The 27,139-nt window shown below is 38.2% G+C and overlaps 1 long non-coding RNA gene across 2 annotated transcripts in view; it reads right to left on the reverse strand.

Annotated features, from left to right (window-relative positions):
- LOC125101746 (uncharacterized) overlaps positions 1-27,139 on the reverse strand; it is a 164,915-nt gene that overhangs the window by 18,270 nt on the left and 119,506 nt on the right. For both annotated transcript variants that reach the window (XR_007127913.1, XR_007127912.1), the window contains exon 5: positions 9,030-9,076. This is a non-coding gene — a long non-coding RNA (uncharacterized LOC125101746). The remainder of the gene's footprint in view (positions 1-9,029; positions 9,077-27,139) is intronic.

Genomic DNA, 27,139 nt, shown 5'->3' on the forward strand with positions numbered 1-27,139 from the left:
TGGGAGTGTCCCCTGGGGCCTTGGTAAATACAAAGCTGCTCTGTCTCTGTGGTCTCAGGTGAATGCTGACCGCACAGCAATCACCTTTAAATACACAAGGGGTGGCCCCACCCAAATCAATTGAATCAAATATCTGAGAAGGAGTCCTGGCATCTTTATTTCTTAAAAGCTCTTTAAGAGATTCAAACATGCAACCAGCATTGAGAACCACTGCATCTCTTTCAGAGACCTTCCAAAGTCCAAAAGCCCCAACAGGGAGATGAGCAACCCCAAGACGGTTTACAGGGTAATTGGAGGCAGCAGCCCGGCAGTTATGAAAATCAATCCTAGATGCTTCCTTGTTCTAACAACCAGCCTTTAAAGGGAAGACATCCTAAGTTGCCTTGAACTCCCATTCCCAATCCATACACAACCTTCTCCCCAGCTCCAGTCTCCTGTAAGATCTGCTAAGAAGATAATTATCCAGATGAGAAGAGAAAGTGTATGATATGAAATTGAGAGCCATCAAAGATCAGCAATTTTGACTGCACAGTGATTACAAGCACACTCTTCTGCTTACATAGCGCCGAGGCTGAGGGGATATTTAAGGTGTCCTTAGATGGCTGAGACTCCTTCAGGTGCTATGAAGTTTGACGGAATTTTTTTCTTAGAACATTCTAAAAGTTCTGGAAGCCCCATTTCTAGTAAGTTTTCCTTTCTACCACTGAATTCATGAAAAAGCAGAGAATCCAAAGTTATATCCTTTAAATATACAATATTTTCAGTCTTTCAGACATGTTGAAGATCTGTTAACCACCAACAGATGTGTTATATAATAGTTTTCCTTGGAAAAAATTAAAGCTATTCAACCCCCCAAATCCCTCTCACTGCTTCAAGGTGTCTTGAGTCCAAAGCATAGCTAATTTAGTGCTTGCTCCACTGTGGCTAATTAAAATATGCTTTAGGTGGTTCGGCATTATTTTCCTGTGCAACTTGCCCCCTGAGCTGGTCTAGTGCTCTCCTTCCCTCCTTTTATTTCTGTGATTCACCCAAGGAGTATGTTATTTGAGAAAGCATGGTGCAAAGAATAATTACTGGCTAACTCTAGTTGCAATGCAATATTAATCCCTAATTTATTCTTCTGAGAAAGTCACGCCCAAGCATTCATCCTCTCATTTGTCTTCCATAAAGAGCTAAGTTTTCAGACCAAATTGTGTTAATGGTAGCTTCCAAAATGGAATTGCAGCCCACTTCCAGACTCAGGCATCATAGGGATGCAGGCGGATGAGAAGAAGTTAAATTTGAATTGAGCCAGAAGCTTCTGGACATTGCTTTCACTAAATAATCTTGTAGCAACCCCATCTAATGAAAATCAGATCTCATTCAGGGGAGGGAAATTTGCTTTCCCGAATAAAACTAAATTGGTCCCATAAGATCTATTACCCCAAGAACTAAAGGTCCTGTCTACACAGTACTAAGTGAAGTGATCAATGAATTTAGCCAAAATCCCTAATAAAAAAACAAAATATTCTCTTAGAATTCAAATCCTATCAGGGAACATAGTGGAGAAAGTGACTCATATTTATTAATGGGTTTCAGGCACACTCGCTCCTTGATCAAATAAATTCACTGTTAATCAACAGATATATTTGAATGCTCACTATGTGTTCAGTGAGAATTGTGCCAAAAGAAACGAGGATTTCACATGACTTCTGCTTTCAATTATGGGTTATGATGCAACACAACACTTATATGTTTTGAAATTTTGGAGTCTCTCTCTTTTGCTACCAAGAATAAATAAACAAATAGCCAAAATCATCTTCATTTTAGCTACCAGAACTGGGCAAGATAAGCGGCACAAAGTAGATCTTAACAAATACCCATGCATGAATAAACAAGTAAATAAACAAATGTTTTCTGAGCATACAGAGTACATTAAGCTAGGAGGTCATAGTAACAAAAACACTTTGTGAAGCACTAATACATTTGGTTTTAGACTCCACCAAAATCCATGTTGTTTTCTTCTTCTCTCTGAACACACAACTAATCCCTATTCTGTAGCCTCCTGTGCAGTGAGATGTGGACCCATGATGAGATGAAGCCAATGTAGGATGTGTGCAAGTGGTAGGAATCACTTCTAAGTCTCTCTCAAGGCAACTTCCATGCTCCTCCCCTTCTGGGTAACTGGATCAGACCACCACCCATAGTTGAAGATCACATGTGTCTGAGAGCAGAGCCTCTCTCAGCCTACACTCCTGAATGACAGCAAGGACTTCCCACTAGTTCCCTTTTTATAGGTGAGAAAACTAAGTCACAGAGAAGTGAACCATAGATAATAACGGGCAGCACAGACGCTGAACGGGAACACATTTCTACCACAACCATTTTATCTTCCTCCAAAACACGTAAAATGCTTAAAGGAGCCTCTCCGTAGTTGACCTCTAACCACTTCCAGGTGACCATAACCGCAACCTGGAATCAAAGTGATGATCTCTCCCAATATGCCATCCATGGAGAGCCTCCCCTCATCTACACCCTTACGTCTCTAGAGGCATATCATGATGGCACGCCCACTTGGTGAGTATCTATCCCAATCTGCCATACTTTTCTGCCTTATGCTGTCTATTTTGTAGACCTCAAACAATGCCATACTTTTGGTTCAATAGTAGACTTTGGTAGCAAGATAGAGCAGAGATCAAATATTCAGTGTGTCTTCTTCATTTGCAACAAACAAAAAAACATAATTGGACAAATCTTGCAGAAGGTCAGTAAGAAAACTACTAAGATTTTGCTGTTTCGTTATAAAAAATGTTCCTATTAAAATGTTCAGAAATAGGGAAGTAATAACTTTAGAATTCATTTAACATTATGTACTGTAATGCTCAACTCTTTCTATACCTTACACCTAAGTAACATCTAAGGTGAGAGGTATGATTTAGAAACCAGAATATTCTCTTTAATTGAGATGTCCAGTTAGCTGAAGGTTAAGATTCATTTACCCAATAAAACTCCCCAGGACATGAAGGCCTCTGAGTTGGGGACATGGAACTGAGCTTCAGGGGTGCCCACAAAGTTGCACTGAACTTTCAAATGGCCTCATACAAAGAGAATGTTATTCTGATGTCTTGATCACACACAATCAACCCAGAGGAGAAATAAATATCTTGTCCCTGCAACTTCGTACATGCAGAGTATAGAAACTTCACACATACTTGGAGCAGTCTATAAGGGCTATCATGCATTTCACAAATCAAGTGTGACTTAAAATTCCAGAGACCACAGCTGGCTCCAGAAAGCAAAGTGGGAAGACAGCTAACCACAGCTTCTAACTCCTGCTTTCTGTACCTTGCTAACCAAAGTTAATATATGAAATTTCTGTGATAACTTTATAAGCCTCATCTTTCCTTGAGGACCATAGAGCTGATGTTTTGTCATTTGGGCAAGAGCTTACCGCATGCTCTGCCTTTGGCTTCCATGTTCTCTGGGACTCTTGATGCTCTAGAATCCCAGTAATAATGGTGCAGAAATACAGACAAATAGCCACTTCTATCTAAATCTTCTGAATGAAACTAGGTATATTCAGTTTTCATAAATTAAATTTTTTTAACAAAACATCAAATGCTACAAATATTGTATTCATTATGTCATTTTACATAAGTCTTTAGATAAAACAAGAAAAGGCCATAGTAAGTTATAGATGGAATTGTGACACAGGTGATCCAAAAGTCAACTTGATATTGCACTAGAGCACATTCTTTACTTGACTCTCAACTCTTTGTAATAATATGGATAGGGAAATGATCAGAATAATGACCCTTAATTTTTAAATAATTTTATTTGCCACTGTAATGGATTTTTAAATATGATTTGGGGCCACTGGACCATTTCCAAAATAAGTAAGAAAGAGATATTTAAAGGACCAAATAAGGGAAAGATTGATCTGATCAGTGCACCCTGTTAGTGTATGCCAGTTTTCACTCATGGGTGGAAAAATTAGAAACAGTAAGAAAAATCCAATGAGCTTTTTATAAAGTTAAATTTATTTAATTTAAAAAACTGTATACTTTAAGATTATGTCATTTCTATTCTTCTAGTGCATAAATGTCCTTCCTTTTATGAAATGATGTTCCTATATGAGATAGTACTTAGTATTTTGTCCATAATTGGCAAAGTAAAAAGCTATGCCCCCAAATATGTTTTTAAGATTCTACTGGTCCATGGAATCCAAAGTCTGAGAGAAACTAAGCCAGTCCAATCTCCCTGCTACAACTGACAGTTTACATATGGCAACAGAAGATAAAGGTGAGGTTTCCTTGATGACTTCTAACATGAATGATTTACTCAAGTTACCAGAGTTTTTAAGACTAGAAGTATTTCTTGAGCATCATTTGTGTACTCAGTATAGATCTCAGAATTCCTACAGAAGAGGGAAAGAACAATCCCTGCCAATAAAGATTTATAATCTAGTTGTAAAACAATAAGTACCCATGTGAACTAAAAAGAAACCAAGCATGCACACACACACACACACATACACACACACACACACACACACACACACACGTCTTGCCAAGGGTAAGACTGTGTGGCATAGACAAAGGGCAAGTGACCTAGTGAGAAATAAAAGATGACTGTAGGGGGAGTAACACAAGAAATGATTCCTGAGCTGGTTATTTGAGGAAGCAAGGTACCTGTGTTGACTAAAAAAGTAGGAGGGCTTTCTGAATAGACAGAAAAGCACTAAAAAGAAATCTTAGAGAAAGTGAGAGTACCTGAGATGTAGAGCAAAGTGAAGTGACAGGCTTGGCTGTCATGGATGGGTCATAAGAAGACAGAGGAATTAGGCAGCACGCAGCCCTGATAGAGGCCTAAAATGAGATGCTACAGAATTTAGCCATAATCTCATAACAAACTAATAGCTATCATACTCAATCCAAGTATATAAGATCCAACTAAAAACAAAGTAGCAAGGGAGTGTTAAGGAGAATCCCAAAATTCATCCTCTCCTACCAGTCTCAAACCAAAAATAAACTTCCATCAAAAGTGCTTTGGTCTATAGATCAATTTAAAAGTTTTAAAGGTATCAAGCCCATGTGAGAGATGAAGCAACTATAGTATAGATCATGCCTCTTCAACAGGGGCTTTATCACTCCTAAGAGGATAATAACTGGTTCTTGGCGAGAAAGCAGGTTGTAAAAAAAAAATCTTAGATATTTAATAGTGTAATAATATTTATGATGATAATATTTGTAACAAAATACCATTTCTTAGTATTTGGGTTTTCACTTCTCTTATTAGGGAGAAATCAAATTCATTTTAATTTAATTTAATTGATTTATTAATCTAAATTCAATTTAGTTTTCTCTTTAAACATCTTTTTCCTTTCTGTTCTGCCCCTGATCCCAAATTCTGGTATGCAATCTTTTTGTGCTGAGAAAAATATCTGCCATACCAATTACCTATTCCTTGGAAAAATTTCAAGGCAAGATCTGTCTTTTGTGGAGTTATTTCCACTTTAAGGCTTTTATCAAACTTTGGAATAAAAGATATCGCACTATCACATGGGCTCACCACTACTAGGTTCAAAGCTCCCTCTGTACCAACATGTAGGCATTCTTCTAGACATGCCAAATGGTCACTTCCTTTTCTATAATATTTAGTCTGAATCGCCTACATGCTAAGGCCCAGTCTCCAAAGGGCATTATGACCAACAGGGAATGGGCATACTGGCAATAGTTAAAACTCATTAAGCTCTTACTATGTTCCAGACACTGTTCACATCATTGCCCATGACCAATTCCATTAATCCCCCAAACAACTCTATGAAGCAGGTACTATTATTACCACTCTATTTTATATATGAGAAATCTGAAGCAAGAGAGGTCATACATCCAGCAAGTGCCAGAGCCAAGGTTTAAAATCTGCTATATTGGCACCAGAGCCTGCTCCCTGAATCACTACATGATACTACCTTGGAAACTATCTCAGAGCAAGGTCTATGAGACACTTAAATCTTGTCTCTACCATTTCCCACCTGGTGACCTTGAACTAATTACCCAGCTTCTCTGATCCTTGATTTCTATAGTTTGCTTATCTCAGGGGGTTATAATAAGATCATACCTGCCTGAACAAATCTGAACTTAAAGAATAATCAGGATCAATTCTTGTCAAGATGTCAGTTCTTCTAACTTTGATCTATAGATCCAGTCAAAATCCCAACAAGTTATTTTTTGGATATCATCAAACTGATTGTAAAGTTTATATGGAAAAGCTAAAGACCCAGAACACCCAATGCAATATTGAAGGAAAAGAAGAAAGTTGGAAGACTGACACTACCCAACTTTAAGACTTTCTATAAGGTTACAACAATCAAGACAGTCTGGTACTGGTGAAAGAACAGATATGTAGATCAATAGAAAAGAATAGAAAACCCAGAAACAGAACCACATATAGTCAACTGATCCCAGACATAGGAAGAAAGACAATATAATGGAGAAAAGATAGACTTTTCAACAAATGGTGCTAGAACACCTGGACATACTCAGGCAAAAAAAAGACTAGGCATAGACTCTATGCCCTTCACAAGAGTAATTCAAACCAGATCATAGACCCAAATGTAACACAAAACCATAAAACTAGACAACATAGAAGAAAATCTAGATTACTCTGTGTATGGGAATGGCTTTTTAGATATACCACCAAAGACATGAATGAAAAATTGATAAGCTGGACTTCATTAGAATAAAAAACTTGTGCTTTGCAAAAGACATGATCAAGAGAATAAAAAGACATGCTACAGACTGGAAGAAAATGTTTGCATAAAGCTTATCTATATGATAAAGGGCTCCTATCTAAAATATACAAAGAATTCTTAAAACTTACCAATAAGAAAATGAATAATCTGATTTATAAAATGGGTTGAAGAGCTGAACAAATACCAAGCCAAAGAAGATACACAAATGGCAAATAAGCATATGAAAATATTCTCAACAACAAATGTCATTAGAGAACTGCATATTAAAACAATGAGGGGTTGCCTGGGTGGCTCAGTCAGTAATCAGTAGTCAGTAAGCCTCTGGCTCATGATTTCAGCTCAGGTCATGATCTCAGGTCTTGAGATCAAGCCCTGTACTGGACTCCGTGTTCAGTGGGGAATCTGCTTGAGATTCTCTCTCTCCCCCTCCCTCTGCCACTCCCTACAGCTTGAGTGCATTCTCTCTCTCAAATAAATATATAAATAAGTCTTAACCAAAAAAGAGAAAGAGAAGAAAATGAAAAGAAATAACAGTGAAATACCTCTACCTATCCATTAGAATAGCCAAAATCCAGAACATTGACAACAGCAAATCCTGGCAAGAACATGGGGCAACAAGAGCTCTCATTTATTCCTGGTGGGAATGCAAAATGGTACAGCCACTTTATTTATTTTTATTTTTTTTTAAAGATTTTATTTATTTTTTTGACAGAGAGAGATCACAAGCAGGCAGAGAGGCAGGCAGAGAGAGAGGAGGAAGCAGGCTCCCTGCTGAGCAGAGAGCCCGAGGGGCTTGATCCCAGGACCCTGAGATCATGACCTGAGCCGAAGGCAGCGGCTTAACCCACTGAGCCACCCAGGCGCCCCTGGTACAGCCACTTTAGAAGACAGTTTGGCTAAATAAATTCTTCCCATACAATCCAGAAATCACACTCCTTGGTAAAATTTACCCAAAGAAGTTGAAAATTTATGAAAACTTATTTTTTTTTAAAGATTTTATTTATTTATTTGACAGAATTAGAGAGAGAGAGAGAACACAAGCAGCGGGCGGGGGGGTCATCAGGCAGAGGGAGATGGAGAAGCAGGCCCCAACTAAGCAAGGAACCCAATGTGGGGTTTAATCCCAGGACCCTGGGATCATGACCTGAGCTGAAGGCAGACACTTAACTGACTGAGCCACCCAGGAGACCCTATGAAAATTTATTTATAAATTTTATAAAAATTTGTTCCCATGAAAGCCACACAAGAGTATTTATAGCAGCTTTACCATAATTTCCAAAATTCAGAAGCATCCAAGATTGCCATCAATAGGTGAATGGGTAAATAATTCAGACAATGGAATATCACTCAGCACCTAAAAAAATTGAGCAATTAAGCCATGAAAAGTCATGGTGGAATCTTAAATATATATTACTAAGTGGGAAAAGAAACCTGAAATGGCTACATACTATATGATTATAAATATATGACCTTCTGGAAAAGGCAAAACTATGGAGATAGTAAAAAGATCAGTGGTTGCCAGGGATTAGGAGAATGGAGGGGTGAATAGGCAGAGCAGAGAGGATTTTTAGGGCAGTAAAATTATCTTCGTGATACTCTAATGATGGCTATATGTCATTACACATTTGTCCAAACCCATGAAACGTACAACACCAAGAGTGGACGCTGATGTAAACTAGTGAGGAAGGTTGCAGGGGGGGTATACAGGAAATTTCTGTATTTCTATTCAATTATGCTGTAAACCCAAAACTTTTCTTAAAAATAGTCTATTTTAAAAGGGGGGGGGGGTCCGAATCAGCTTAGAGATCAAAACTAGAAAGATGGAGGGAGAAGATTCTTCTCTATTAACAATCTTCTGAGCCCAAGGGTCCAGGAAAGCACTTAAGGAGCAGACAGTAGAAAGATAAAAGCTGAAGCTCTGTTGCTAGGAGCCACCCAGACATGCAAAAAGAAGAGAACCAACTATGTGTCTGAGCTGACCAGATGTGCTGGGGACTAACTACTGTGAACTCTTCTTCCTGGCCTGAGTCCCGTCACAGAACAAGTCTTTCCCCAGGGCAAGGTCTCCACCTCTCCCCCTTGCCACAGCTTCCTCAATATATGAGAAGATGTAAACGGGTCCTAGTTAAACTCTTGTTGAATTCCTACAACAACAGCAGAAACAATATATATCACTTCAACACAGACAAATGACTACAAACCACTGAGGGGACTATAGGGTTGAATGTTCTAGAAAAGCCAGGAACCAAGAAGCTCTGCTTCCTGGAATCAAATCCAAGCCAAAAGGTATTCTCACCTGGTAGCCTCAAGCATATCACATGACTTAGAGATGCTGCCAAAAACCTGGATCAAAAAAAAAAAAAAAACAAAAAACCAAAAAAAAAAACAAAAAAGAATTAAATGGGAAGAGAGGGGGTGAAAGAAACCAGAATTTCTCCTCATAACCACAGTAAAGGCATTTATTAGCCACATCCACTCTATGGTACCCTAGAAACAAAAGGTCGCCATCCCAATGCAAACAAACTTCTTTCCCTGCTGTGACTGCATTTCATAATTCTTGCACTTCCTAACGTGGAACAGCTCCATCTATGAGATCATTTGTTTTCCCAAGAACTCAGTAACAGAGCTTGCCAATCATTCAAATCACAGGCACTGGCCAGGAAAACTGTGTGAGGAAAGAAAAGCATTAAGCCCCTTACTGCTCCTCTCTTAGGTCAGCCAGACCATTAGAATCCCATACGATTGTCTTTTCAAAAAGAAAAAAAAAAAAACAAAAACCATTCTTACAAAGATAACAAGTTCCAAATGTTGTCTTTTCTTAAAGGTATGTTTGTTTCAAATCATATGTTTTTAATCTATGAATAGCCCGAGTTATAATTATTCCAATTCTATACACTTTACAAAAGCCAAGAGATAACATGCAGAAGTGATGAATGTGTTATTGGTGATATGTAGAGTCAATCTATTGATTCAAGACATAAACAGAGTCACACGGAAACAGAAGAAATGGTGAACAACACATCCAATTTGCATTATGCCTCTTTCTAGTACAGACCAGTTTCAGGCCCTTCCTTTGAATAGCAAATGATCCCTGCTTTGTGAAAAGACTCTGGTATTAGTCATTTATACCTTAGTGTGAATTTTAATTACTCAACTTCCACGCTCCATTTGCATTTGAAATCTTACTTATAATTGGGAAAGAAAAGATTTCATCCAGGTTTTAAGGGAATTTTGAAACTTCAATGATTAGATGAAATAGAAGTGAAAAAATTAGGGGCGGGAAATCAAAACATGTTTAAGAAAAAAGGATTTACTAAATGTTTTTAATTGCATACTATTAATCTAAGTGGTTCTTTAGACTTACAATCAGAAGATCTCTTGCAGGATTCATTTCTTTTGTCAAGGGTTATCAGCCATCAGGCTTCAAAAAGGGCGGCTTTTTTGTTTGTTTTGCTCTTGGTAAGTGTGCCATTTTTCAATGCATATTTTTAGATGGAAAAACTGAAACAGTGATTGAGAAGACATAGACTTATTTCACCACTGAGGTTTATATCATTTCACTAATCACTGGATATAAAGTTATAGAAAACATAAACTACTGGGTTTGGTGCAGTGCTATAACAATTAGACTATCTTACTGGAATACCTTATTCAGTACAACCTGCTGAAAGAGATATTTTAGAGATCTCTAAGAATAAAGACCCAAAACACTGTCGAGATGGGACTCTGGACTCTTGGGGATCTTCTTCCCCGGTTCAGATCTTTCCCTCAAACCTGAATCTCTGTATCAGCTAAATTAGACCGCACTGACCATGCTGGAATCTCTTCAGATTCATTTCTGAAAAGACAGTGCTTTTCTCCAAAGACAGGAAACAGATACTGTAAAATGGGGAGGGGAAGGGAGATCTGGTCAGGATCAATGAGTAATCTCATCTGGAATAGAAGTGAAAGATTATATGATAATTTTCCCTTCTGATTTAACTCAAGCCTAAAATTCACCCAGGACAATGAAGGGCCTGGCCCTCTCTTATTTGTAAATGCTCTTCTGATAGGCATCCTGGCATGGGACACCCAAATTTGTCTCTTTTTTTTTCATTCAACTAGCCAAAACCATAGTTGTAAAAAGGGAAATCAATGGTTATTTGAAAACCTTTTAAGGAAACAACTTTACTTCAAGACTGTTACAAATCTTAGTGTCTTTCCAGATTGAGCTTAAAATATATCATATCTCACAGAGTTTTATGGAGGAAATGAGATTGTAAATGATACTCCTTGATATGAAACCTCAATCCTCCATGAGAAAAAACCTGACTCATGTTGTTCATAAAAATAATAACCACAGGCTGATGCTAAGCATCACATTTCCAAGAAGCCTGTCCATAATGAATTAGTCTAATCTCTGGGAAAGAAAGGGAAATAATTTATAAATATATGTTCCCGAAGAAAATCAAACCATTAATTAAAGTGAGATATCTTCCCATCCTGACACTAGCTGACTAAAGTAAACACTGAAATGTTCCAAAAAGCTGCATGCAATAATGAACCAATTTCTGAAATGATTACAAAAATTTTATTTTATTCCTGCATAAATACTAGTAATAGTTATTGAATACCTCCCATATGTAGAATACAGTCCCCGAGAATGCCATATTTCAGAGGGAACATAAAATAAAGCCCTTCCTAGTCTCAGCAATAAAATTATACACACCCAAAAGTAAACAAAAAGCTACCAAACTCCTTGGTAATTCTGACCTATTTGAGAGAAATATTTCCTGAATTCAGTAGAATTTTTCTGCTATAGGATATACATAAACAAATAAATTTTAAGGCTACGTCTCCTGTGACTACATTGGGTTAAATGTTATTTAGTAGACATTCTGCACTCCATAACAAATTTAAATAACTTGGAACATACCCCAATGATCTGCCTGTTAGCTTTAGATTACATGGAATTCAATCATGTGTATGTGGAGAGCCTTCTTAAAACGGTGAAAAAGCAGCTTTCTTAAGTAGATAATTATTTCCTTTTAATAATTTCTGTAAATTTTATTTTGTTAACGAACAGCTCAAAGCAAATACAAGTTTACTAATTATAATTACTATAAATTTCAAACTACTGGAACTCTGTTCAATAAACTGCAATTTGCATAAAAATCACATGTAAGAGTCGCTGCCACTATAGGAATAACAATAATGACTAATCTTTTCTCCTGTGCTTATTATGTCCAGCCACTACGCTTATGTGTAGAATGATCTCACTGAGTCATCAAAACAACAGTTTCAAGAAGGTATTCTACTTGAACGCCCATATTTAAAGTGGGAACTAGCAGAGTCTGGGAGTTTACCCAGTATGCTATACTGCCTGCCTGCCATTCAAGGGATGTAAACTGGTATTATCTTCCTTTGTCACTTTAAGGCACAGTCTCAGTACATTTAAATAAGAAGCGGGTGCCCATGAAAAACATCACCGAAACACTTTTTTCTAGTATCTACAAACAGAATCTGATTTTAAATAATAACACTATTACATCTTGTTCTGTTTAGAATTTCCGTACTATGATCAAGCTAGAAGAACATATCCCTGGAAATAGCCCAACTGGGGATGACCTTCTTCTTGACAACAGCAGCATCATTTGCAGGTCTCCCAGCCCAAAAAACCTTCCTTATTAATACCCACAGTGTCCTTTTCTTCTCTTCTATTCTCTGTTCTCACTCTGGTTCTTTCGGTCACAGCCCCATGCCTGAACCATCCTAGCAGGTTTCTCCTGGCTTCCCTGTTCAAACCTCCCTTTGCTTACCTATTTTTTGCCTATTGTCTTCTAATTATTGTTTCTCTATCCAAACCTTACAAGCCAAGTTTTCAAAAGTAATCCGCACTGGTTTCCTTCTACTTCCTTCCCACTCCCTGCACTCCTGTTTCTGTCCCCATTTTTGTTCTTTCTCAGGCTCCTTTGGGTCTCTTCTTCCTCCTCCAACCTTGAAATACGAGTGTTTCCCAGACCTATCCTGGCTTACCACTCTGCTCAGGCCACACTTGTCCTGGCCCAGTTCACCCATGTATGCCAGTAACTAACTCACATCCAACCTCAACAAGACTCCTCTATCTGGATGTCTGATAGGTTCTTCACACTCATGATTCCCATCTGTCTAATATTGCTTCTTCTCCTAAGAACCCCATTTCAGGCAATGATGCTTTCTAATGAACACAAAGCACTCATATCACTCCTGAACTCTGCAGATTTCTCCTCTCGAATAGCTCACGAATCCATCCCCTCCTCTCTATGCCTATCGTAACAACTAGTAGGTACCAGCAACAACCCTTACCTGGACTATTATAATAGCCTCCCAACAGTTTCCCTATCTCTGGTCCTGTCCCCAGGAACACCATCCTCCACATGGACATTGGATTGTTTCCTAACATGTAAAGCCTGATCATAACGACATTTTGCCTAAACGCTTCTAACGGCTTACCATCACGTGCTCTACCTCAGCAACATCCCTACCACTTCCCGTGGTACACACTACATTTTCGCAGAACCAAACGCACATAAGATCTCCAATGTTTTCAGTGCTTTGTTTATGCTATTCCTCCTACTTGGAATTCCCTCACCATTCTTTGCCGTGTGTGTCAGAGGAGACTTGCAGTAGGGTCAGGGAAAACTTCGAGATGAAGGAGACACCTGACACAAGATGCATGAAGAGGAGTGCGACACACAAAGTCCTGGACATTCAGCCCATGTCAGCACAAGTTAAACTCTCCTTACACAATTATGGTTCCAACTGACCCTTTGCATAAACTATTTTTCTCTGAAAACTACCTTTCATGTGCCCATTTTATTGCCATGTTTCTAAATTCCCTGGAGTCAGACCATGTTTAAGGCCACTTCATGTTCCTGCCATCCACCCCAGTACAGCACTTGACACATGGTAAATATCCCAAAGTTGCCCAGTGATGTAACTTGACAACATCCATTAACAGCAATAGTCTGAAACAAGTCCTTTCACCTGTCTGACTTCTGTTTGTGAGAAATCAGTCAATCTAGGGGAACCTGGGTTAGTCACTTGAGTGTTGGGACTCTTGATTTCAGCTCAGGTCATGATCTCAGTGTCATGAGATCGAGCCCCATGTTGAGCTCCACCCTAGGTCTGACCCTCTGCCCCTCCCCCCACTCACACTTGCTCACTCTCTCTCTCTCTCTCTCCCTCTAAAATAAATTAATCTTTAAAAAAAATAAGGTAATCTAATGATTATGAGCCTTGGATGTCATGTTTGGGAGACAAAAATTGTGCATTTGGATTTAGATAAAAAGCAAGGTTTAATGGCTAAGATTTCACTCCCTAGCCTAACTCTCCACATACAGTAACTCACTTTATCCCCACAACAACCTTCTGCAGTAGAGTTATTGTTGCTATCTCACAGATAAGGCTGTTGAGACACAGAGGGGTCCTATAGCAACTCATTAAGAGCAAAGTAAAGAACAGACACATGAAAAGATGCTCAACATCATTCATTATCACAGAAATACAAATCAAAACTACAATAAGATATCACCTCACACCTGTAAGAATGGCTAAAATTAACAACATAATAAACAACTGGTGTTGGATATGAAACACTCGTACACTGTTGGTGGGAAAGCAAACTAGTACAGCCACTCTGGAAAACAGTATGGATGTTCCTCAAAATATTAAAAATAGAACTACCCTATGATTCAGCAACTGCACTACTAAGTATTTACCCAAAGAATACAAAAATACAGATTTGAAGGGGTATATGCACCAGGACGTTTACAGCAACACTGTTGACACAATGGCCAAATTATGGAAATAGCCCAAAAGTCCACTAACTGATGAATGGATAAAGAAGATGTGATATGTGTGTGTGTGTGTGTGTGTGTGTGTAAAATGGAATATCACTCAGCCATCAAAAAGAATGAAAACTGCCATTTGCAATGACACGGACAGTTAGAGGGTATTATGTTAAGTGAAATAAATCAGTCAGAGAAAGACAAATATCATATGATTTTACTCACATGTGGAATTTAAGAAATAAAACAGAAGAACGTAGGGGGAAACAGGGTGATTCACAAAGGAGCTCTTAACTATAGAAAACAAACTGAGGGTTGCTGGAAGGGAGGTGGGTGGGGGGATGGGTTAAATGGGGGATGGGTATTAAGTAGGGCACTTGTGATGGGCACTGGGTATTGAATGTAAGTGATGCATCACTAAATTCTAGACATGAAGCTAATATTACACTGTATGTTAACTAATTTAAAGAAAAACTTGAAACTACAAAAATGAGAGAGAGAGAGAGAGAGAAGCCAGGATGTGGAATCAGGCAGCCTGGTTCTAGACGTTCTACTATCCCCTGGGTCCCGGGGCCTGCAGGACAAGGGCCAGGGCAACTGCTAAACACTCACAATATTACTAACACTTTTTTTTAATTCTTATTTATTTATTTATTTATTTTTTATAAACATATATTTTTATCCCCAGGGGTACAGGTCTGCGAATCGCCAGGTTTACACACTTCACAGCACTCACCATAGCACATACCCTCCCCAATGTCCATAATCCCACCCCCCCTCCCAACCTCCCTCCCCCCATCAACCCTCAGTTTGTTTTGTGAGATTAAGAGTCACTTATGGTTTGTCTCCCTCCCAATTCCATCTTGTTTCATTTACTCTTCTCCTACCCCCTTAACCCCCCATGTTACATCTCCTCTCCCTCATATCAGGGAGATCATATGATAGTTGTCTTTCTCCGATTGACTTATTTCACTAAGCATGATACCCTCTAGTTCCATCCACGTCGTCGCAAATGGCAAGATTTCATTTCTTTTGATGGCTGCATAGTATTCCATTGTGTATATATACCACATCTTCTTTATCCATTCATCTGTTGATGGACATCTAGGTTCTTTCCATAGTTTGGCTATTGTAGACATTGCTGCTATAAACATTCGGGTGCACGTGCCCCTTCGGATCACTACGTTTGTATCTTAAGGGTAAATACCCAGTAGTGTAATTGCTGGGTCATAGGGTAGTTCTATTTTCAACATTTTGAGGAACCTCCATGCTGTTTTCCAGAGTGGTTGCACCAGCTTGCATTCCCACCAACAGTGTAGGAGGGTTCCCCTTCCTCTGCATCCTCACCAGCATCTGTCATTTCCTGACTTTTTAATTTTATTACTGACACTTTTAATCTGAAATCCCACTAGCTATAAAGCACTCCAACCCCACCCCTTCAAAATACACACTTATCTCAAAAAAACATGAAAAATATGTAAAATTAAAATTATGCTTAAATAATAATTTCTACTGAAATAATAAATTTCTTCTGAAGAACTTATAGCAAGAATTTATCTTCTTCCATATTTTATTGATCATGGTTAATAACATTAAGAGGCAAAAAATTGACTTCTTCAGTAGACTGTAGGAATAAACTTCCATTATAATGAGATTAGAAGCATCATAACATTTAATGTCCCATCAGACTTATAAAAATGAATGGTTTCATATATGTGGAAGGATAATTATTTGAAGAATTTATAATTCATGTCCTTGTTTCCTAGAGTCCCTGCCACCACCAGTCCAGCCAGCTGGGGTGCTCCAACTTCATGCCCTCAGAGCTGTGCTATTGCAAAGATGCAGGAAGTTACTGATCAGGTTCCTTTTTTAAAAATATTTACCCATGAAAACTATACATATATAATATATATGTAAGCCATAAGGTTTATAATAAAATCAACTACAATGGACCCAACACACAGTGATCCAGACTCAGTTTCTGAGGTTAAAAATACAATTGTGAATCTTTAGAAGAAACAATGTCTTTGTAAGGACGGCTTTTGAGCTGAAAAACCCTGAATTTTTGGCATTGTTTGAGTCCCGGTTTGAACAATAAGCATGGAATATTTGTTATAATGAGTTTGCTAGTCCAGACTTAGTAAAGATTCTATCAGACAAGACTAAAGAAGAATTAGAGGGCCAGCAAGAGTTAGACTCTAATGACAACTTCTTAGAATCCTTGGGCCTATGTTCCCCACCTGTTTAGTTACAATTGGTGGAGGTATAGAACACCCCTACAAACTTGGGAGTCCAAGAGTTCCTGCATGGAATCCTGGAGAAATGATGGCATGGCCTCGGGAAAGAGGCAGAAGGAAATTTTGAATAGACTCAGTTTTAACCTAAAATGACTATATTTGTCTGGCATTTTCTTTTTTTTTTTTTTTAAGATTTATTTATTTGAAAGACAGAGAGATCACACGTAGGCAGAGAGGCAGGCAGAAAGAGAGGAAGGGAGGCAGGCTCCCCGCTGAGCAGAGAGAGCGATGCGGGGCTCCATCCCAGGACCCTGAGATCATGACCTGAGCTGAAGGCAGAGGCTTTAACCCACTGAGCCACCCAGGCGCCCCTGTCTGGCATTTTCTAAGATTTAGATGTAGATTCTAAGATTCTAAGATGAAGATGGAGAGATGGAGATAAATTCAAGTGTCGGGAAACTAAAGACAGTTACTTTTTTTGCACACCTGAGAATGTGACTAAGACATGTGCTGTTATAATATATATTGGTAAAATATTTTTTGAATTTCACTCTAGAGACATATACACACCACTTGGGAATATTAAGTGATATCTGTAATGGATCAGGCTAACAAAGCAAATCAATCTAAGTATCTCCACCTTATGTTAATGCAAAGCATTTGTCTGGGAAAGGAGCTAACGGTTGGTTTGTTAACCAATTATCGAGCATTGTGGATTTGGAAAGTTAGAACTATCTACTCCATCTATCTGTCATCAATATATTAATAGAATCTTTAAAGTGTTTTCCAAAACTGGGATTCCATAACTCTGCTATCTCCTGTTCAGGAGGGAAATTAAGCATTTTGGGAAAACTCTCCAAGCCCACTTAGTGACATTTACCCCTCACTGTTAATGCAGGAAAGAAGTGAAGCCCTCCTCTGGTCCACACATCACGGGCTCACAGCCATCTATTCTGAACCAACATCATTCTCTCTACTTGTAAGACCACTCGAGATTCCCATCTTATTACAAAACTATGGGGGAAAAAATCAGAGAGAAGTAAAGCACAGACCAAATATTTCCAGCCAATCCACCTCCACATATAGATTATGTTCACAATATGAAACTTCAGACAATGAATGATCAACTCCTAAACGAGTTTGACCTCTGGTATGCACTTTGCTAGAGTCCTCAGATACTGGCCTGTCTCTTTAAAAGGATTTGATTATGTGCAGTCATATAACACTGTGTGCATGTTTAAATGTGTTGTTCTTACAAATTTCTGGAGCTCAAGCACCCATAGCTTCACTTTGTAACCCATGTGTGACAAAGTGTGAAGAGTTTGTGGGGGGGATTGAAATCAGAAAAATTGGAGTTGAAATCCTAGGCAGCCACTGACCTAGAAAAACTTACACTCTGGAAAGGATGACAGATATATACCACAAAATTTCAATACAGTGCTATGAGTGCTTTGACAGACATAAACACATGATATTATGAGAGCAGAAGCAGAAGTGTTGGGGGCAGGAGGGTGTCAAGAAATGAGTCTTACAGAGAGGATGCCTGAGCCAAGTCTTAAAAGAGAAGTAGGAGTCTGCCAGGCAAAGCAAAGTGCTTATTAACTGCTGAACAAGGAAGATCAGTTACACCATCCACATGGCTACACAAGGAAAGCACACATCATCAATTGCTGCGCAACAGGCATGAGAATCAATCCTGAAGAAGTGTGTATCTGGTGCTTTTGATGAAAAGTGTAGTAGAGATCTCAGGGGGAAAGATGAAAGATCAGAGAGACCTATAGGTTTAAGAACCTTGTCTCTCCACACCATCCATCCGCTTAAACTATTTTTATTGGACAGAACTGAAAGAAACATTGTTGGCAAATAAAATACCTACCAGAACATTCTGGACTGCTTCATCCTGCATATATACTTGAACTCTGACCTGTACAGCACAAATCCATATTCAAGTGGTTAAGGGGCCATATAAGATGAGCGCTTGTTATGAATGAAACTTGGGTGATTACATCAGCTACACTAACCCAGAACAGCTGACAACTATTGCCAATATCATGCGTTCAGCAATCAGCAACATCTTTGGTACAGATGTCAGGGAAACCATCGTGCCAATTATGCTGTAATGATGAGAGTGGAGAGCCTGGCTAGGGAATTCTCATTTCATGTCTTCTTTGAAAAAGCATCTCTTAAAAGAGGGCAATATACAACATGCACAGTGGATCCTGTCACTCTCTTTGGCTTGCACTGCACTCCTTTTGACTCTGTGGATTGTTGAACTTTCTGATCTTGGAGTTGGGATAGTATAAGTTAAATAAAGACTTTTGGCACACACAAAGCCCACTAAATTCTTGAATGCTCAAGACAGCTTTACAGTGTCTTAAGCTACATCTGAGCAAACCTGTTTCTCACTAATACTGTCAATCTTTTTGAATAGTTTATCTACAAAGGACACAAGGAGAAAAATATTTGTTAGTTAATCAGAACCCATCTAAATTTCGCACAGTAAACTGAGTGATTCCACATTCCACTTTCAGAAAAAAAATAAAATAAAGAGTAGAAAATAATCTTTTACGGAAAAATAGGCAATGCATGCCCTGGGGTCATTGCAGACTTAAATTCTTCTCTTACATCTTCTGTAATGGCAGTATTGTGCAATTCACTCACTTTTTCTCAGCGAATACACACCAAGCACCTACTGTATGCTAAGAACTGTTCTGAATGCAAGTAAATTGTTCATATATGTGATCTCAGACACGACACCTTCAATCATTAGGGAAAAATTATCTTATACTTACTATATTAAACTTATAAGGTTGGGAAAATGTTCAAATAAGATTTTCATCAATAAGAAAGGAAACAAAAATGGATTCATTGTCAAGCCTCAGTTAATCAGATAATTCTATTATAAGCACCCAACTCTACTACCTATGAATGCTTTTGGTAATGCCAGGACTTTTTAAACTTGAATAACTGTGTAGGTCAAGGGACATTGGATTAAGCAAAACGTTTTAGTTTCTGGCCAAAATAAATGAACACATGACTGTAGAAGAATGGGGAAGAAGGAGTCACCATAAGGCAGATCTTCAGATCATGAAGGTGATACACCTTCACAGCTCCGTGTAAATTTAGACCCTAAGCACACTATTGCTGCCAGAAACTGCTTCCAATAGAAAATTTTATAGGCATTTTAAAGTCTCATGGGTGAGTCCCTTGAAATATCACAGTTGGTCAAAAAACATATGTGTTTCAACTCTTTCTAACTTGCTTTGGTGTTAGCTTATAAAAACTCATAGGTGTATATTGGACTCATTAAACTGAGGGACTCATAAGCACTGGCTCGATCAGGGCAGGGTGCTGACAGGCATTATACATTATGCAAGCTTCCTCACATCATTCTGCCAACCTGCTTCCATTTTAATCCAAAACATTCCCAGCTTGTCAAATACTAGGCCTCCCTGGAACATATAAAACCAATCATGCCACCTCATGCAAAGGTTCTCTGATGTGGACAAATTTCCACTGGAGACTGTAAGGAACTCATGACTACATTTTCACATGTTACTTCAAATCAATCCAAAATCCTCTCTTCGGAGCTATTACAACAGTAAAGCAGTAACCTAGGGAAAGTAGGTAAAAGAAGATGGCATCCAAAGCACGACGCTTGATAGTTGTCAAGCACCAGATTTATTCATCACTGAATAAATCCAGCGAATATTCATGAGTCAACTATAGATATTCCATTCAAAAGCCCACTGGGCATGAAGATATTATTTATTTATTTATTCACCATTTATTTATTTATTTTTATATTTTTAGAGTGTCCCAGAATTGTAAAGATCATATTGAAGCTGAATGCAAAAAGATACTTTCAAATCTCTAAATTTTCTAAAGGGGCTACAGAGAGAGCTCACATAAAATATACTTTCATGTTGACAAATTGGCATGTCAAGACAATTAGCCTCTTTGTAGCAAGATGGTGGACAGATGCATAGAAGAATCATGAGTCTGATTGTTCTACAAAAGTCAATAAGGCTGAGTCTCCAACATAGCTAATATGTCAAAGAAGGGAAAGATAAGAATTGGAAATCTGATGGAAAACAGCCAGACAAAAAACACAAATGGAAGCATGTTGAATTGTGGTTGAAAATAGTATGAGTAAACTTTGTTCTAAGACATGTGTGGAGCTGGAAGCAACACACCCAGGAAGAGTGATTATGAGCCACAAATAAGAGGTTTATGATGACCTGAACAATAAAAACCTAGTGTAGAGGTGAATTCCTTATGATGGAATGTGAGTTCTCTGCAAACCTCATGAAAAGAAGTCAAGAGAAGAGGCAGAAGAGCTCTGAATTCAGTAGAGGGCCCTGAAGAGTGGTGAAGTAATAAATAAATAAATAAATAAATAAATAAATAAATAAATAATAGTGGTATGCTTCCTTCAGTTAAAAAAATGACAGGAATGCTACCAAAAATTTAAATCAACTTGACTAATATCTAGAAGAGTTTGGAAGGATATTTTTTAGCCTATATCTGAAAATGTGCTCATTCATGTCACTTATTATTTGTGCTTAGTGTAGACCAATATCTAAGTTAGGTGAGTCTAAAGATAGGTATATGTAAAATGTTTGGAGAGCCCAGAGGGAGAATTATGGCAGGTCAGTTTAGTCTTCTTTTTCAATAGATAGATGTCAAAAAAGAAAAAAAATAGTTCCAGAGATTCTGATATCTAATATGACATTCTTATGAATCAATGAACATGTGTTCTAGCTCATATTTTAATGTGTGAGTACACAATCAGCTAGAGGACTAAATCCAAAATTTGGTTATATTCAACATCAACCTAAAGGATGTCATTGAGTGAGATGGTTGACATTCATTAATGCCTTTATCAGTAACTTGACTGGTAGGATAAGCAATGCAATATCACTGGAACATTCAGCAGCAAATCAGGAACACTATGAAAATATGGGAATAGAATTTGGTGATCTCAAGGTACCTGGCTAAAACCAAAACGATGTTCTTTAGGAATGCTTATGGATTAAACAACAGATACAAAATTAGGTTAGGCAAAGATTTCTTAGACATAGCATCAAAAGCATGATTTGTAAATAAATAAAAAAATAAGTACACAAAATTAGATAGACTTCAACATTTTTTAACTTTCTGCCCTTCAAAAGACAATGTTTACAGAATAAAAAACAAGCCACAAATTAGGAAAAAGACATTTGTAAATCATACATCTGATAAACACCTTGTGTTTAAAATACATAAAGAACTCTCAAAAGAACACAATAATAAGAAAATAAACATTTTTTTAAAAAAATGGACAAAATATATGAACACATACTTCACTAAAGGAAACATATAGATGGCACACAAGATGAGAAGATGTTAATCATCATTATCATTAGTCATTAGGTAAATGCAAATTAAAACCATAATGAGATGCCACTAAGCACCTCACAGAATGTCTAAAATTAAGAAAATTGAACAGAAGAGGTGTGGATAAAATGAAACTCTCATATGCTGTTAGTAGGAACATAAGATATTGTACGCATCTTGGAAAACAGTTTGGCAATTTCTTAAAAAGTTAAACATTTATTTACCATGTGAGCTAGTCATTCCAATCTCTAAGTATAGTAATGTCTATAGCAACTTTATTTGCAATAGCCAAAACTGGAAACAATCCAACTGGCCATTATCAAATGTTTAGATAAAGAAATTGTGGTATATCCATATGATGAAATGCTCAGGAAAAAAAAGGAATGAACTGTTAGTACACTACAACATAGATTAATTACAAAATAACTATGCTGAGTGAAAGGAGCCCATAAAGGAATACCTATTGCATAACTCCATTTATAAAAAATTATCTAAAATGCAAACTAATATAAAAATGACACAAAGAGCAGATCTATAATTGCCTGGAAACTTGGGAGATGGAAGCTGTGGGGCATGAGGAGGGTAGAAAAGAACAGCAAGAGGGAAGGTTTTGGTTTTTTTTTTTTAATTAACATGCAATGTATTATTTGTTTCAGGGGTACAGGTGTGTGATTCATCAGTCTTACACAATTCACAGTGCTCACCATAGCATGTACCCTCCCAATGTCCATCACTCAGACACCCCATCCCTCCCACCCCCTCCCCTCCAGCAACCCTCAGTTTGTTTCCTGAGATTGAGAGTCTCTTACAGTTTGTCTCCCTCTCTGGTTTTGTCTTGTTTCATTTTTCCCTCCCTTCCCCTATGATCCTCTGTCTTGTTTCTCATATTCCTCATATCAGTGAGATCGTATGATAATTGTCTTTCTCTTGTTGATTTATTTCGCTTAGCATAATACTCTCAATACATCCTTGCAAATGGCAAGATTTTGGGGGTTTGATGGCTGCATAATATTCCATTGTGTATAAATACCATATTTTCTTTATCCATTCATCTGTTGATGGAAATCTAGGCTCTTCCCATAGTTTGGCTATTGTGGACATTGTTGCTATAAACACTGGGGTGCACATGCCCCTCTAGATCACTACATTTGTATCTTTGGAGTAAATACCCAATAGTGCAACTGCTGGGTCGTAGGGTAGTTTTATTTTCAACTTTCTAAGGAACCTCCATACTGTTTTCCAGAATGGCTGCACCAGCCTGCATTCCCACCAACAGTGTAGGAGGGTTCCCAGTTCTCCACATCCTCATCAACACCTGTCATTTCCTGACTTATTAATTTTAACCATTCTGACAGGTGTGAGGTGGTATCTCACTGTGGTTTTGATTTGTATTAAGAGGGAAGGATTGTGAAAGACACAAGAAAACTTTGGGGAATAGTACATATGTTCATTATCTTGATTGTGTTGATGGTTTCACTGTTATATACATATGTTAGAAAAATTGTACATATTAATTGTACATATTAACTGTATATAATTTATTATATGTTGATAATACTGTGGTAAAATGGTAAACACACACACATAAAATTAAAGTCAAAGAGTAATTCCAAAAGAAGAAGGAAAGGAACTGCATAATAATGGATAGCTCATTATATCTGCATACCATTTTTATAATATTATTGTCAGAAATACCATTATCACAACATGGTATTGTTGTGCAAGAGTTGGCAATAATCTTTCCATTGTAACAGTACTGGTCATACCCTTATTCAAGCACAGGGGTTGATCTATGGTCCAAATGTGAAAAATGACAGAATGAAATTCAGTAGAAAATCCATTCATTGTATATGTAATTGGCCAAACTAAGAAGTATAAGCTTGGATTATTGACATTTTCTAATTAACAGCTACTAATTTCACCATTTCAAAATCCCCTTTCTGCTGAGTAGCTCCACTAGCAAAATCTTGGTTCCAGTTCCATTATTTTTCCATGATGTTTGGCAATTAAAACCATCTCTGGTCCTATATAAAGCTTTCTTTTTGCTCCAGTTCTAGTTGAACTATTGATTCAAGCTACTTGGGTTTGGGAGGTGGGGAGTGGTCTGCTCTCCCACTCTTCTCTCTCACTTCCCTCCTTTCTTCACCCCTCTAGCACATGGTCATTACAAAAGCTTCTATGGGGAGTTCTGGGGGAGGTGTGACACTCTCTTGCTTCAGAGGCCAAAAATCATAGACAGAAAGTCCACTGTCCCTTTTGTTGGTTCCTTTTTGCTGCTTCCTTCACCATGGCAGCCAAATGCTGACTGTCTCATGGGCATTTACATGTTGTTCTTCAGAGGGCACTCAGTGACCTCTCCTTGCATTGTGCTCCCCAAGTGAGAAGGCTGCTGAGGTTCTGCAGCTCTGCCTCTATTCCCCACCACCATTCACAAAAATGGGTGGCCCAATCCATACCCTTTTGGGACTTGGGTCCCCTCACCCAAATGGCCACCACTCTTAGATGTTTCTACTAAAATTAAGCCTACTTAAGCTCATTCTCCACTTGAGGTCTCCATTTGCCCACAAAGAACTCCCAGATTTCCTTGTCAAGTCAAACAATGGGAAGGCACCATGGAAACTGCCCTCCACCTCATCCCAGAACTCCCTCTCCCTTCTGCCATTTCTTTTCTACTCCTTTTCCTCAAGAGCAGTGTCACACCTTCTGATGGTTTGGGGTTTAGGGGCACAATAACTTTCAGAAAAGAAACTACTACCCATTCCTAACTATAGAGAAAAGAATATTCTGAGCACCTCCCATCTTGTACAGTCAAAGGAAAAAATCAAATGCTCCCTCTTCCATGAGGCAAAAAGAGGAGAAAGATACCATTACCTCTTGACTAATACTGCATTCTACCCAAGATCATCTCCTGTACCCACTCACCCTCTTCTACATTTTCTTGATAAAGATCTCAAACTGCTGAGCCCCTGTCAGCAGGATAGGGTAGGGAGACACACATTAAGAGCCAAGTCCTCTTTGGACTAGGTCTGAGAGAATTCAGTAAATGTTACCAATGGGGCAGGGGGTAGGGGAGAAGGGCTCCACTGTAACCCCTGAGCTGCTGCCACATGGTTTCCAGGGAAGAGGTCCTTACACACATACCACATAAATTTACTTTTTAAAAAAAGATTTTATTTATTTATTTGAGAGAGAGAGAGAGAAAACACAAACAGGGGGGAAGGGCAGAGAGAGGAGAAGCAGACTCCCCTCTGAGCGTGGAGCCTCAAGTAGGGCTTGATCCCTGGACCCTGAGATCATGACCTGAACCAAAGTCAGACACCTAATGGCTGAACCACCTAGGCACCCCATGAATCTACTTTTTACAGATCCCTCTGTAGGGTGCTCCAAAGAATTCCAGAGTGAATGAGTGCAGGGTCTGACAGAGGGTATTCAATAAGGAGCTGAAAAATCATAATCATAAAGTAGAACAAATTCCATAAAGAACCACAGATAAGGTCAATGATAGATTGTACTGTACCAAGCACTGTTCAGGAATTATCTTCCTATATTTGAAATAAAAGAAGAGATTTCCTCCAGCTGTGGGATGACAAAGACATTGGCATTTGTTCTGAGCCTTGAAGAGAATGAAGAGTTTGAACTTGTAGACATAGGTGGGGAGGCAATTAGAGGTGAGGAAATTTTTTGGAGACAGTAAATCACAAGGGATAACTTATTAACTATCTTTAAGTATAATGTTTCTCAACTTCCCTGATTATAGGAATCACTAAGGATGCTTGTTAAAAATACAGATTCCTAGCTCCACCCCAGACTTCCTGGATCAGATCCAGAGAAAGATACAGGGAATCTGAATTTTTAATTCATGCCTCCTGGGTGATTCTTATGAAAACAAATTTGGGAAGTACTAATGAAGGATCTGAAGTCGACTTTGACTAAGAAACGAAAATATTACCTATCTCATTGGACAAAAAGGAACAACAACAAAAAAAGGGCTCTCATCTCTGTAAAAGTTTGGTGTGGAATAAGAAAGACTCTAATTAAAGGTTTCTAAATACTGAAATAGGCTTTTATGAGAGTTGGAATCTCCATCCCTGAAAAGCCTTTAAAATGGAGGAAATCACCATTTGCCCTAGAGGTGCTGGCTCTGGGGAACAGGCAGAAGTTTGAATTATTTGGGGGATCATATGGAGGTTGTGAGAAATTGAAATTCACCCAAGCAAGAACGAATGGAAAGACTTTATTGTGAGAACACTAGGGAATCTCAAGGAGTCCAAATAGAGGAACCGCAGCTGGGCTTTAGGGAAAGTGGAAAGTCACCAGGAACCTTTGTTCTTTCTCTCTTTGGGACCAAATATTCTCTTAATCCTGTGTGTCTCTCTGTACACATACTGAATTATCTTCTCTCCCCAAGCCAGCTTCTCAATTCAATTAACCACTTATCAGTGGCATCCTCATCCTCCAATTCAACATGATTCCTCAGATATCAGAGTAAAGGATATAGTCTCCATGCCCCAATTCCATATTTTTCCAGGTGATAAAATCTGATTGATCCATGTCACATGCCCACACATGATCCAATCACTTGTGACTAGGGGAACTCCTTTTTGGCACTCTGAGAATGTAGTTTCATGTAGTTTCTCCAGTTTCATGGAGAAACATGAAAGTCTCATACAGGAATAGGTCAAATGAAACTTCTGTTGCCTTAATTTTATATTTTACCCAAAAAACAATAATGTTATTACATGAATACCTTTTCTTTTTAGAACTTTCCCTCTTATATTCATTTTGAAACTCTTATGAAAGAACCACCTATTGGAAAGGCAAGAATAATATTTGTAAACAATCAGTAATCTGGTCCGGTTTCAGAATCTTCTGGATAATCTGAATGCTTATCTAAGATTTGTCTACAAAAGCAACACAAGAACCATTCTGCTGAAATTCTTCCAACTTTTATGCTAATTAATCTCCATCATTTTAAAACCTGT

This window comes from Lutra lutra, chromosome 6 (genome assembly GCF_902655055.1).
Source record: "Lutra lutra chromosome 6, mLutLut1.2, whole genome shotgun sequence".
NCBI classification, from domain to species: Eukaryota; Metazoa; Chordata; class Mammalia; order Carnivora; family Mustelidae; genus Lutra; species Lutra lutra.